This window comes from Arvicanthis niloticus, chromosome 11 (genome assembly GCF_011762505.2).
Source record: "Arvicanthis niloticus isolate mArvNil1 chromosome 11, mArvNil1.pat.X, whole genome shotgun sequence".
NCBI classification, from domain to species: Eukaryota; Metazoa; Chordata; class Mammalia; order Rodentia; family Muridae; genus Arvicanthis; species Arvicanthis niloticus.
In genome coordinates this window covers 15,937,013-15,951,861 of record NC_047668.1, presented here as the reverse complement: position 1 = coordinate 15,951,861, position 14,849 = coordinate 15,937,013, and the positions used below count along the sequence as shown (strand labels likewise).

Genomic DNA, 14,849 nt, shown 5'->3' with positions numbered 1-14,849 from the left:
ACTGTGCTTGCACATGGAGGGTGTTTATGGAGGTCAGAAGTTTGGATGTCAGTTGACTTTTTCAAAGATTCTTTGTCTTATTTTGAGCAAGGTTTCTCATCAAATCTGGACTTGCCATTTGGGCTAGACTGTCTGGCCATCAAGCTCCCCAGATCTGCTGCTCCTACTCACTAACTCCCCAAGGGTAGCATGAAGGTTGTAACCATGTGCTGTCACACCTGACTTATGTGTGTGCTGAGAGCTGAGCTCAGGTCTTTATGCTTGTTCACCAAACACCTACTGAACCATCTTCATGGTTCTTTTTTACTTGAGTTTTAAAACAATCAATGAATCATTTCATTCACCAAATCATGGTTACTCATGGGTAATTTGAAGTGGAAACTTAGGGGTTCTTTGATGAAGCCGGTTGGATGGTGTTTTGCTGGGGCAAACACACGAAGGAACGTTTCATTAAAGTGGTCACAGGTGTGAAAGGCTAAGGCAGACTCATGAAGGAACGTTTCACTGAAGCAGACACAGGAGAGAACAAGCACATGAAGGAACATGTAATGAAGGATTCTTTGTTAATGACATGCATGCATTGGTTCACCTACATTGCTTAGTTGAGCTGCAATTACTGGGACACCATAGAGAGAAATGCACCAACAAAACTTCTGGTGGTGTACTGCAGTTTGTTGCCACTTCCAAGGACTCGGGCTGATTGGATGCACATGTTGAGGCAAAAGCCATGCTGAGGCAGGGCACGTGGAGGACACATGATGTTTAGAGATTATATAAACAGGACTCCATGGAGTGACAGAGTTAGAGCTTGGCTTGCTGGTACAGCTAGCTGTGCAGTGCTAGTGGACCAGTCTCTTGTCTTTGCTAATCTTCACTTCTGAGAGAGAGGCACAGCTGAGAACTTCTGGTGTTTCTGCTGGTCCCTCCTGCTGACTTGAGCCTAGGCTGAGGCCTGGCTGCCTCTGCTAGGTTGTGCACAGCTGAGAACTTCTGGTGTTTCTGCTGGTCCCTCCTGCTGACTTGAGCCTAGGCTGAGGCCTGGCTGCCTCTGCTAGGTTGTGTCACCATTGTTGCTACCCTGACTCTATAGAACTGGACTGCTGGTGTGTCTGTGAGGTGTTCACAAGTGGATGGAGCTGCTACTGCTGACCTGTAAACTGAACTGCTGATTTCCAGACAACACGGATAGGAGTTGCTCCAAAGAAACTTTCTAAACAGGTCCACGCCCCCCCGCCCCCCAATATTCTTTCTTTTTCAGTACCTCTGGTGGGTGGTGGGTTACAAGGAAGCTTAAAACATTTAAGATTCATCATTAAAAGTAGGATTTGAAAAAAAATTAAAGTTACAATAATTCTTTCTGGAAACACCTTTAGACATACTCAGATGTGTGCTTCATTAATCTCCTAGACATCTCTCAATTGAGTCAAGTTGGTAGTCAAAATTAACTACCACCATGGCCTATTTCTTGCTCATTACAGCCCAGTGAATGTAGTGACTAGTTAGAAGGTATCTCGCCCCCATATAGTTCTTCCAGGACCCAGAGATACTCACAGTGTGGTTCTACTATCCCTTAGAGACTTAGGGATCCATTGGGCTGTGTATCCAGCTAGCAAGGGAAGGAAATGAGAAGGCAAACCCACTTTTAACCACCTTCTAAGGTAAAATTTCTTCTTAGCTCCCATTCCTTGGTTAGAGCCAGTCTCAAGGCTAACCTAAGTGGCACTAGGAGGGTGCCTATACAAGAGACGGTTGATATTAGTGAGTGACCCACCAGTCTGTCCTGCTGACTTTCTGTTTCTTCTCTCCTGCCTCCTTATGAAGAACATACCTTTGTTGTCTCTCACAAAGAATATGTATCCCAGGTGATCTACCTAATATGCCCTGTACTCTGTATTCACACAAAAGCCCAAAAATTCATGTGTGTATGTGTATGCGCGCACATTTATGTGGATGTGTGTGCACACATATATGTGCGTGGTTGCCCATATGAATGCACGTGGAGGCCAGAGGCCAATGTCCAGCATCTTTATATACTCTGCTTTATGTTTCTGAGACAGGGTTTCTCTCTGCCCTTGGCACTCACCATTTTGACTACGTTTTTAAGATAGGAAGACCATGGGATCCTTTTATCTTGGTTATTCCAGCTCTTGAGATACAGGCAGAGGCTCCCACACTGGCCTTTAGGTGAATGCCAGGGATCCAAAATCATGTCCTCTTGTTTGCTAAGCAATGGCTTTACCCACAGTCACTTTCTGGAGGGTGAAGAGTCATCTCTGAAAGACAATACCTGCTGTGTCATGTGGTCTCCACCTGTCTATTTTTTAACACATTTTCGGTACATTTCTTTTCAGAGTTAGAGACACTTAGCCAGCTGTTTTAATTCCATCTAAAACGATATCACGTGCTGGAGGATTGTCAGAGCAGTTACAAGCACTGGTTGCTTTTCCAGAGGACACAGATTCCATTCTTAACACCCAGCTCACAAGTGTCTGTTATTACAGTTTCAGGGAATCTAGTGCCCTCTTCTGGCATCTGTGGGCCCCAGGCACATGGTGAATGCATGCGCGCGCACACACACACACACACACACACACACACACACACACACAGGCAAAGCACCTATGCACATGAAAAAATAAAGTTATCAATATGCTTAAAAATGAGTTCTCACAAGTTATTTTTCAGGCCTTCCTTTTCTCTGCATTCTGGAAAGTCTTCTAATTTTTCAGTGTGAGTTTTGCTTCACTTCCCTTCTCTGACCCTAGTTCTGTTCTCAAGAAGTGACTTATTTGTACCTTGTTGCCCAAAGTTGTGGTGTGGCCTCTGAGAGAACCCCCTGCCCTTTAGCCTCCCGGGATCTCCTCTGCAGTAGCTGTTGTCTGCTTGGTCTTCTTCAGTCATTGGGCAGACCTTGTTGGCTGTTTCCGAATCATTTGATCCTAGAGTCTAGAATCTGAGTGCTAAGGAACTTCCACTAATGGCACAAGGGTGTTAACAGTGGCATTAACAAACTCTGGCGTTTCTGGTTTCCAAAATGCCATTTGTGGTGGTCTGAATAAGAACGGCCCCCATAGGCTCATATATTTGAATGCTTGGTCATCACAGAGTGGCATTACTTGAGAAGGATTAGGAGGTGTGACCTTGTTGGAGGAAATGTGTCATTGGAGGTGCGCTTTGAGGTTTCAAAAGTTCAAGCCAGCCTCCGTGTCTTTATCTTCCTGTTACCTGTGGGTCCAGATGTAGAATTCTCAGCTACCTATCCAGCAACATGTTTGCCTGTCTGCTACCAAACTCCCTGTCATGATACTGGGCTGTTGAAACTGTAAGCAAGCCCCAATTAAATTTTTTCTTTTATAAGAGCTGTATGGTTATGGTGTCTCTTCATAGCAGGAGAACACTGTCTAAGATACCATTATATACATCATAGCACATAATTTCCAAGACAACCCAGGAAGTGAGCAGCACAGTAACAGGCTCCTGGGAAGTTCAGAGTGAACTATCATATTCACATTCACAAAGCAAGGACATGCTTCATGGCTTGCTTCTACTAAAGATTGTTGCCATTTTCAGCCAGTCTGGGTCAACTTGTAAGCTACTGTTTAGCTAGTCTAGGATGTCAAAAATCGGACTTGATGTCAGATTTATTGAGCTATCTGATCTTTCTTGCCATATTTAGAACCTGAAAAGGTGGTCTATGGACATTTTCTCATTCTAAGAAACTATATTCCGGTGTGATTGAAAGAAAATGTGGATTTGTCTGTGTTAGGCTGGCTTATTTTACTTAATGTCATACTCTGTAGTTCTGCCCATTTTCCCTGCAAATGACATAATTCATTCTCCTTATGACTGGGTAAAATGACATTCTCTTTTATCTGTCTATCTGTTGGCCTGCCCCCTCCTCTTTATGGAGCCCTGGGATTTATGGAGCCCTCTCTGCAAAGGCTAATCTTGTTCTAGCTCTATGATTTTCACCCCATTTCTTTCTGGAGACCCAAGAGTTTTTCAGAGAGGCCAGTAGTACTCGATAGCAGGCAGCGTTAGTAATTATGCCAAGAAGGGTCCAACAATCTTGATTCTGGACTTCTTCGCTCCTGCCCCAGTTAAGGAAGTCCAGCTTTGCTCTGTATCATAAAAGAAACATTTTAAAATATTATTAGCAAACCATGATTATTATCTAAGTCACACCCTCCCTCAAATGAAACCCCTGAGCCCCTGAGAGGTTACTAACCCTGAGTACACAGAAGGAGCTCTAGGAGGGAGTACCATCACAGGGGGACTTCCTGAGCTCCAGGCTGATGCTCTTGGCTCTGCAGTGGCTCTATGCTAACCTCTCAGTGAGTACCATGGGGTCTAAGATAAGGAAAGTCAAGTTCTGTTGTGATGCTGAGTATATAGACAAGTTCTCCTCTTGCTCTTCCCTTCTTTGTTCCTAATCTGGAAAAGCAAGAGCGATCATGACTTTACATCCAAGGCAGGGCTGCTCTGTGGAAGGCTGGATCTTGGCATCTCTCCTTCAGTTTATCAGTTTTTCTTTACAGTGGGTTGCTTGAGTTCCTTCTGCCTTCCTCCTGACCCTCATGCTGCTAATTAAGAGGGCTGTTTTACATCTCAGTGAGGACTAAACAATATAATTGTCTCATTCTGTATTAGGTTTCAGAATTTTGTGCTTCCCCAGAGTTGTAGAGACAGAATGGATGTAGGTCAGCTTGGTGGTGCCTTTCTCTGTCAGTGGCCTGCAAGCCTTAGATGCTTGAGATGGCTTGCTGGTCCATGTTTAGCTCCCCTCAGGGTCACAACATGATGTTTGTTTATGCTTCAGACTGGAAAGAAGTGATTGCTTTGGATTTTCCTTGTTTGACTAAGTGGAGAAATCCTCTTGGAGTCTTGTTTTAATGTGCCTGTCAGTGGTCCAGACCCAGTGGGGGAGGGGAGAAAGTAATAGCCTCCCTGGTAGGCAGTCTTACTGCTTCAACAAAACAAAACAAACCCCAGGGTTGGGAGTGGTGGTCACAAGAAATTTCTACAGGTCTTTCACTTGTTCCAGATTTAAGTCCCAGAAGACTCTTGCCTTTTGGCCATGTGGAGGGGGAGTTCTCTGTAAGATGGGGGACAGGTCTCTAGGATCCAACCCCTTTCCACTGCTCCTGAAGGTTAGGTGGCAGCTGAGTACTCCAGCAGCAGACTCTGGGGTGGTGTCTACCCGAGAACACCCTCATGGCAGACCTAGGGCTGAGGTTTTGCCCATGTTCTGACAATTATTAGTCTGTGTACTTTAGAATTAGACTCACTTGGTCAGCTGTTTTATTACATTTTAAATTGTTTTAAAATCCATGCTTTGTTCTTTTCCTCCTTGCCAGATGAACTAAACTTCTTTTTAGTAACTTTTAAAGAGGTATTATTACTAGCTGGAGAGAAAGGCGATCGAATTGCCTGTAAGGGAACCATGAATATGAGTTTGTATTTGCTTAGTACTGAATCTGCATTCTACTCGAACCTTTATTCTCTAAATGTAGAGGAGCAAACGAAGAGGTAATTTTTATTTTATCTTCTAAAATTATTCTAAGAAAGCCCCTTTTAAACTTACGGATTTTAGTCCAATGAGGAGCCCTGTTTCTCTGGACTACATTTTGCATATTGTCTGCTTCTTACAGGGCTTCTGTATTGTCTCAGGCTCCACTGGAAATGCAGCAAGGATTCCTAGCACATCCCAGTTGCCATAGCAACAGCAGCCTTTCCCATAATGAGCTGCATCATCTGAACTGATGTCACAGCATCATGCAGCAGGTCAAACAAGGCATCTCCTAGTATTGCATCCTACAGATGTGCTGTAAACATCAAAAGGAGACGTTGGGAGCAGGAGATGGTGAGTGTTAAACGTTTGGGCCTTAATTGCATCTCTGTTTTGTTGGTTAGTCCCGCGGTGTCTGCTAAGGCAGGGATTGGGGGGGGATGTTGTCTGCTTAAAATGGACTGGAGAAAGAAGGGTTGTTTTGCCTAATTCTGTTTTCAGGCTGCTGTGTTAAGACAAAGGCCTGTGAGAGTCGCATAAAAATCAAAATGCAAAGATTTCTTGCTCCGTCTCCGCCTGTTATTTTTCGTGTTCTCATGAATTAAAAAAAAAAAAGCACAAGGTAATTTTCTATTGCAAAAGCCTAGATAAGCTCTGAAATGTGCAGTTCATTGTATTTTAACATTGTAAAGACATGTTTCTCTCTCTCTCTCTTTTTTTATGAGGCAGGGTTAATTGGTCCCATTTGCTTCTGTGATTTATGAAATATTTAGTGACTTGCAGAACGGAATTCAGTATTTACCTCCATTGGGTTTCAGATTCTTCACGGCAAGGAATGAGTGCTGAATAAGCGTTTGACATAACCCTATGTGAAAGGGATTCTCTTACATGTTCAAGAAATAATTTGTTAAAAACATTAAGACTGAAACCAGGTGAAATTATTTATGCCTTTTGATTTGTGTGGAATTTCTTCAATTCCTGTCCTCCATAGTTAGTAGGCTGTAGCTGGAGTTTTTTTCTAGGCTGGTTTGTAACTGACAGAGGAGCAAGTCTCCTCTCTGCGGCAGTTACAGTCAAGGATAACCCCAGGGAGAGACTCTGGAAAGGCCAGTGGTGATGCTGATGCTGCCGCTGGCTCTTGCTTAACTTTAGCCCCAACCTGGTGTGATGGATAAATGTCAGAGGCCTTGGTGTTTGTTAGGAATGCAAATCTCTGGACCCATAGCCTCAACTCAGTTCCAAAGCTCCAGATAAACATACATTGTTTACATTTAATTCAGGGCTTGCTCTTAAGAATCGTTACTATTTTATTTGCTAAAACACAGCCTAACCGGTCAGTAAAGAACAGAGAATTGTTGCCTTTTGTTTGGGGAAATGAAATGAATTTCCTTGGTGCAACTAATTGCTATTGGGGGAGAGAGAGGAGAAAGCACATGTCAGTTCAGTTGATCAATCTGCCGGCTCACAGTCAGGGAGTGGTCCTGTGTTTCAGTGCAGTCGAGCTGATAGTTTTTATTTATACAGTCTTACTGGAAAGAATAGTACCCTTGAGTTCCTTTGCATTAGTTAAGATTGTTGGAGCCTAAACAGTTTAGATGGAGCCTAAAACAGATATTTCACAGGAAGAAGAAAAAGCAACACCTCTAGCCAGCTTGGATTGATTTTTCTCCCCTATGGAGTTGAGCATAGCAGGTCCCATTAGGCACAGGCTGAGTGGTAGAGCTCGGGTTTTAATTAGTTTGTTTACCCCACCCGCGTGCTACTTCCAGTCTTTTAAGCTTATATCGCTGGCGTGCAGCTCTATGGGATGGAAGAGGTCAACTCGGCCTGGCCTTCTCACAAGCAATTAGGAGTATGGATGTTCATTGCCTGCTTTTTTATGACGCATAGTGTGAGCCGAGAGCTCTTCTGGGACCACTGGGTGTGAACCTAGCCCAGTCAGAAGCTCTCAGGTGAAAGGGAGGAGCAAGACGGTTAATGGGGGAGGGGAAAGTGGTTAGAACCCCCTGAAGTACAGAGCGGAGCGATGCGAAAAGACTTGTTCGGTGACATAAATTGCTAGGAGTGAAACAGATAACTGAAGGCAACGGTTTAGTGGGGTTTCTTCTGGCTTAATCCTCCTTCCTTTTGTCTAACAGTGCTTTCCGCTGCTTCATCACGGGTGATACATATGGTTACTGGAAGTCACAGTGGCCAGATTCCTTAAGGGCAGTGTTAGAAAAGTGAAGTCATGCTTTGAGGGTGGGGAAGGGCACTGGCGGGTGTGGGCCGCCACGCAGTTGCTAGCGGAACATCCGCCCTGCGCAGCAGCCAAACCTGTCATCCTCCCAACCCCAACAGCACGAAGCGACAGTTCCTCAACTTTATGCTTTTGTGCTTTTTGCTCCAGGAGAACAAAGCCCTGATAGCAGGAGCTGTCACCCCGTGTTCTGTTTCTTAGAGGACCACAGCCTGTGCTGCACTCTGCGCTCTGATTAGCTGTGCCTTAATTACTAGCTAAGGCTATTTCAGTTGCGGTAGTTTTAATATATCCCCAAGGGGTGTGTGTGTGTGTGTGTGTGTGTGTGTGTGTGTGTGTGTGTGTGTGTACGAATGGGGGAGGGAGAGAGATTGTTCTGTGGCTGGATTCACTGTGACCGTGCCTCAGTGAAATTTTCTAGAATTTCAAGTATTTTGATGTACATCATGACTGGAATATTATCAAAACTATGTTGACTGTGCAGCCAAGTTTAGACTGTGTAAGTCTAACAATTAACCTATACTTTTGGTTATGGTTTTTGTTACTAAATTACAAAGTTATAATGGATTTAAATCTTTCTAGATAACTAGGCCTTAGTGGAGCTAATAATCACAGTAACAACTGTAGCTAATATGTATTCAGCTGGTTATTTATTACTTTTACTAAGCTAAGCTTTGTATATTAGCTTGTTTAACTCTTAAGATGACACTATGAGAAAGAAAGTACCAATCTCACTTCATAAGATCGGGCTGGTATTCCTATTTTGCAGAATCAGTTCATAGGTTAGACGCTTGGCTGAAGCCACATGTTTTATAAATTATTGGGCTGAGTTTCTAAACCAAGGCAGTCTGGCTGTAAAGCCTTCGAGCTTTCCACAGCTACTCCAGTGTTGTGACTCCTTCTTTTAGTCAATCCGCTTCATTGCACGGGCCCCACCCTTCTTGATTCTAATCCGAAGGTCAGATTTCACAGGTAGAATGCACTCTTACTGCAGTCTGGTCAGTTTTCCTGTAAAGATGAGCATGAATCCTGGCCAGATGTGAGTAATTACTCTGACCACCGCTGTTTAAGTAATGCAGCAGAATTGATGTTCAGCCCTTTGCCAGGACCCCGCTTGACATATTGGTTTAGCTGACTCTGTAAAGTGCTCCACGGATAAGCGTGGGCACGACAGAGTCTCACTACAGTGAGTCTTACCTGAGTCAGTAGTGGTTCAAGTTTACTGTTCCTGTCTTATCAGCGACATCTGTAGTGTTCTGCTATTCTTAAGATATTTGCATTTGGTGGTAACACCCGTCCTCTAAAAGCGGAAATCTCCCTCACAGGCTAGAGGGTCTAATATGAATCCATCTCTTGAGTCAAGAAAAGCAAAAGAGGGTTTATTTGGCTGATGTGTCAATGCCTGAAACCAAGTGCTGTGTGATCTAATTTAAGAATCACAGCCTTGTGCAACATCCCGGAAGCCTTCTGCCTGTGGAGAGCCAATACAGTCATCTCTGCTTCATCTTGCCCATCCCCAGCTATCCGCCCCCGGTGTCATTACAGGGCTCTTGGGGCTGCTCTTGGTTTAATATAGGCTAATGCACATACTGACAGCACACTGATATTGATTCTGGAGGGGTGAATACTTAAAAATATTACTCCACAGGGTGCACTAGCTTTTTCTAGGTTCTGGGAAGAAGCTGGCCACTGACCTAGACTGCTCCAAGAAGGCCTAAGTTTGTTTCTGCATGAGGTACAGGATTGAGAGGTTGCTTAGAAAATAGTGGAGCATCTACACACACAGTGTATTTTAGAGGGGAGATGAAAATAAACTGGCACAATTGTTACGGCGATTCTTTTCGCCCGAACACAAAAATCTGTTTCTGTTTATTTGGATCTTATGCGCTAATATAGAAATCACTATACCTATATAGCTGTTTATGCACAGTTTGTATATGGGGATGAACATACCACATTGAATAATAGCCCTTTTTTTTCCTCCTTGGGATGTATGAGAATCTTGCCATGTGTCAAAAAGGCCAATATTGCCATTAATGTCTTATTGGTATAAGCTATTCTGAGAAATATAATTGCAATAATTCAAAAAGTATATTTCTGTCTCATTTGGAAAAACAACTGACTTGTGGAAATAAATGTATAAGACAGATCAACTAAGGAGAGATATAAAAAATTATCACACTATTTCTCACCTTGACAAACTCCCTTCTTGGAAAGGCCTCTAGGTAAAGCATTCTGGGAAGTTAGTTGGCTGGGGAGGGGCATACACAGAAGGCTCCAACCTTGCATGTTTACACTAGCATGTTGTACAAATATCAATTCAAGTGAGAAGGCTTCAAAACAAGCATCTTAACTAAGTTATTTAAAGCTATGTGTTTACAGAAACATTTCTAGGTCCACGCTTGTATTAGTTACTTTTTCATCACTTTGACAAAATGCCTCACGGAAGCAAAGGTCTATTTTGGCCCATGGATTCTGAAGGTGTATTCTCTCATGACTGGGATATTGGGGCATGAGATCAAGTACCTTTATGATGGCAGGAGACCCAGGGGGCAGTTCTCCATATCTTGATGACTCAGAAAGTAGAAAACTGGACTGGAACCAGAGGCAAGAATGATTATCAAAGACCTCTCCAAGTCTCACCTCTTCAGACTGTGACCCCAGCTGGGCACCAAGTACTGACAACAAGAACCTTTGGGAATATTCCAAATTACAACTGTAGCAACATTTATGTGTCTACCTTGGCTTGTCAAGGTAGAAAAACCAAATAAACACTTAAGATTGAGGGCTCCCTCATTTTTTGCTGGTGCCTGGAAATGGCCCCTTCTGTCAGGAGTGAGAAGACTTCCCTGGGAGTATCACTTTTTATAGGACTTGGTACAATAGTATCTGACTGCTAGGCATTCTGAATTAAAAAGGCAAACGGTTTCTTCCCCAGGAGCATTTATCTGTTAGAATCGGAATCCTTGATTTGGTTTGAAGACTTGGTGAGGATATAAGAAAGACTGTTTTCCTTATAATCCACCAGCTATACTTTTCTCGGCTCCCCAGCCATGAAGCATGCTCCAAGTTCTTTCAGCCATCTTGCCACCATACGCTTGAGTCACAGGGAGAACAAGGGGATACATGTGGAACTTTCAGAGCACGTTCTCAAGCTGACTGGTGCCTGAACTGAACCTGGCTTGCAGCTTATGTCATAACCTGTGCAGTTAGGTAAGCCCACAAGTGGCTTAATACTCTGCTGTTGTGGCCCTGGAACTTAATAATATCTGCCTAAGGGCGTCTGGATTTTCATTTTATACTGGACTCTATAAAATATGCAGTGAGTTCTTTATAGTCCCTTTAGCAGGCCTTTGCTATGCCTGAGCTCTCTAGGCCTTGGTTTTGAGGCTATCGTATATGATAGTCCTGAGCCAGTTCAGACATGGTTTAGAACTTGAAAGCTAAGGGACCACTGTTATTAAAACAACTCAGAGCAAAAGGCTCCCCCACCCTCGTAGAAACCAGCAGTGTGCACAGTAACTCAGTGGTATTGCTTTTAGAGGCAACGAGGGACATATTATGTTATACCTGATGATGTTTGGGAAGCCAGGTTTATGTGTCATAGCCGTTGCTTTCTGGGGAGAAATCAAATCTGCCCTGCAAAGCGAGCTAATTAACCATCCTATCGGCTCAGCGCTTATAGCAATTCTCCTGCCCTTTGTTTACTACTTGATTACTTTTATCAGCTTCTTTGTTTAACTCTCATTTAACTAATTACACAAGGTATTTATGCTGGCTGGCTCTGTTCTTACCACTCCCTCTCCCCTCTTTACTCATCATCTTAGTCTTCTCAGCAGGAGGCCAGGGGCCTATGACTGGGGATTGTATCACTGCAGGGAGAGTTCATATATATATACTTTTTTAATTAAAAAGGGAATTGCGGTCAATATAATGAACCATTCTCAGCTCTGCCTTGCTAATGTCCCACAGTCCAGATCCAGGGCTAGTGCTTGTGGCAATGATGCTCTGGTGATTGGCTCTGGGCCCCACAATAGGGATGCAGCCCACTCATCGCAACAATCAGAAAGGACTATGTTCATTTGTGACTCTACAGATTTGCATGGTTGTCAGAGAATTAACATGGATGATGCTACCTTGAGGAAAAACGATAAATTATTTCTTCTTTTTTGACTATAGGAATAAATAGGAACCTTGAGGAGTCTATAGAGGGATTTGCTGTCACTTGGAAGCCTTAGGATGGAGTTCTCTTCAAGGGTTGAGCCCCAAGAACTGCACACAATAAGTGTTGATATTTACCATGGCTACCATTGTACAAGTCATAAATTCAGATAATTAATTCAGATAATTGCATCAGTAGTCAGCAAGGAACAAATGCATCAAATATACACCATCTGCTAAAGGGAAAAAAACCTTAAAAATAAAGACAATTACAAGGACACACACACAACACACACACATACAACACACACACACACACACACACACACACACACACACAGACACACACACACACCCCACACACACAGACCACACCACACACTGCTTGGAGAGCTTGTCACAGATTCAACATTGTATTATTGTCTGAGTGCTACTTGCAACTGCCCTGATTACTTGTTTCCTTGCTCTGGACACCTGGGATGAAGTGCCAGCATGCCTGGTCACCCTTTCATTTACTCTTAGTTGACTTTTCAACATAAATGCTTTTTAAACAACTCATTACGTTCACTCACTGGCTCACTCACTCACTGGTTCCTAGCATGTCTTCCTGCTCAGCGTGTGTACCTCATGCAGAGTTACTTAAGACAGTTCTATGTGGGGCATCTCAGGTCAGGTCAGCAGCCTCCAGGGCCCTGTTTCTGCACCACCGTTACCCCCTTTACATCAGCATAACAACAATCTGCGGACACCAAGTCTCCTCTTCACAAGTCCCCTTGTGAAATAATCTGCTTGCATTTCACCTTTAATAACTGCCCTATGTTCAATTGCTGTTCGTGTTTCTGTGAATCAGGAGAATGTCTCTTTAAGAATAATTTTAATTGTTACTGTAGGCAGCCTACCTACTAATAATAGCTAAAACAGGGGGATTCTATGTGGCAGAAAACTATATGTAAAAATGAACATAGGAGTGGTAAGTATGATTAATAACATCTCCTTATTACTATTATTAATTAAAGATAAAGATAGGAGAAGTAAGAATGAGAAGTCAGTAGGCAGAGCAAGCCAGGAAGATGTGTATTTCTTCTGCACCGGCTTAGAATGGTAGCTATAAAATAATGTAAACACCTGCTTCAGAAGGGCAGCCGGTCCAGAACAGGGCCATAAGTCAGGAAACAGGTTAAACAACCAACCAACCAACCAAACAAACAACAAAACTCCCTAAAACAGTGATGATTGCACTGAGAACCAGTAAAGAATCAGACTCATACACTGAGACAGGAATTTAGCAATAAATAAAAATAATTGATATCAGATTTTAAAAAGATCTAAAGTTATTTTAGCATGGAATAAATAAGGTTTGTTATTGTTGTTTGGGTTTGGGTTTTTGTTTTTTTTCCATTCTGGGGCTCAAACTTAGGGCCTTGGGCTCTACCACTTAGCTATCTCCATAATCCTGGTAATTATATTTTTAAACATAGGAGGTTTAAATAAAACTGAAAATGGTTGGGAACCAAGGAAACTATAACATAATCCTCTCAAGAAGAGCTACTTTTTACTGTTAGTTTCTGCTTTGTTCCTAGCCTCTTTGTTTTGGTTAATATCATTTGACTTATTTGTTACAAAGAAGCACTCAATAGTGCTGGGGCATCGGTGATATCATCTCCTCAGGCTTTCTGTGAGGGAGCTGGGGCTCAGTAGCTCAGTGGACAGACCCATCGAGGGAGAGGAGAAATCGCTCAGCACGTGGTGGCTTACAACAACCTGTAACTCCAGTCAGTCCCAGGTGATCCGATGCTCTCTCTGTCTCTGAGAGGTCCTGTACAATCGTGGTGTATATAAATTCATGTATGTACACACAAATACACATAATAAAAAGACAGAAAGTTCTTGTACATACACACAATGAAGATACAGACAGACAGACAGACAGACAGACAGGCATGTTGGTTCTTCTTCTGGTGGTTGTCTCCTGTGGTGAATTTGAAGCTCCATTGGGATCAGAGTCATTTATTCTTCTTTAATTCCTGAATCCTTAGCCAAAACTATGCTTGATGGATTGGTGAGTTTGGGAAGAACTTTTTGATAAACGCACCCAGCAGGGAGAATGGTCAGCCATAGAAGTGGCCCTTCCATGTTAAAAGTGCCCAGATGAAAATACTTAGGACTGTTGTGGCAAAGGCCGAAAAGCACAGGCCTGTGGCCGTGGAGCTGTTGCCGGAGCGTGCAGCCTCACGCATGAAGCCACGAGCGAGGGCGTGTGCTTCTGTTACCCACGTGCTTCGAGAGGCAAACTAACTGTCAGTCATAGATATCTACTGTTGACTTCTGTTCCAGAGGCTTCTTTTAAATCTCATGCTGCTAATGCATTTCTTTAATAACAGGTGGTTTTTGCTGTTTTTTTTTTTTTATTTAACCCATTTTAATTAAAAGCTGTTTTTAGAATACCTTCCTTTTTAAAAAGACAGACTATCCAGCAGCAATTAGAAAAGCACCCTGAATAAGAAAATCGAAAATGCAGTGTTTTTTTTCTTTAACGATTGTAAGACCTATTCAAGTTTACTTTTGTTAGTCTCATGCTACTAGAGAAATGATTGTGATGTCTGAGGATTTTCTTATGTCTGTAGCATGTGGCATGGCCAGTTGCAGTATCCAAGGATGTTACTGTGTTCAAATAGCATTTTTGTGTTCAAATGGCAGCGTGTCAGGGAGACATTGGCTGCAGCACTGAAGCTGAGATTTAGTGTTTCCTAGGGTATTTCCCAAACCTTGGTTTCCTTCACAGGAAAACAAGGGCTAAAGCAAACGGGTTAGATTTGAATGATTTTTAAATTTCCTGTTATATCAAATATTTTTTATCTCACTTGAAGATTCTCTGTATCTTTTAATTGTTTATCTTTCTGATTTTCAATAACATGTTCCAATATTTTAAATATGTTTGTT

General features: G+C 42.8%; 1 protein-coding gene across 3 annotated transcripts in view; it reads left to right on the top strand.

The window, feature by feature from the left end:
- Positions 1 to 5,708: 5,708 nt before the first annotated feature.
- The window catches only part of Akap6 (A-kinase anchoring protein 6), a 423,485-nt gene continuing 414,344 nt past the window's right edge, over positions 5,709 to 14,849 (top strand). For 2 of the 3 annotated variants that reach the window (XM_076941872.1, XM_076941873.1), the window contains exon 1: positions 5,709 to 5,863. The gene's annotated coding sequence lies outside the window, so the exon portion shown is untranslated. The remainder of the gene's footprint in view (positions 5,864 to 14,849) is intronic. The other variant, XM_034514536.2, reaches the window with a different exon arrangement.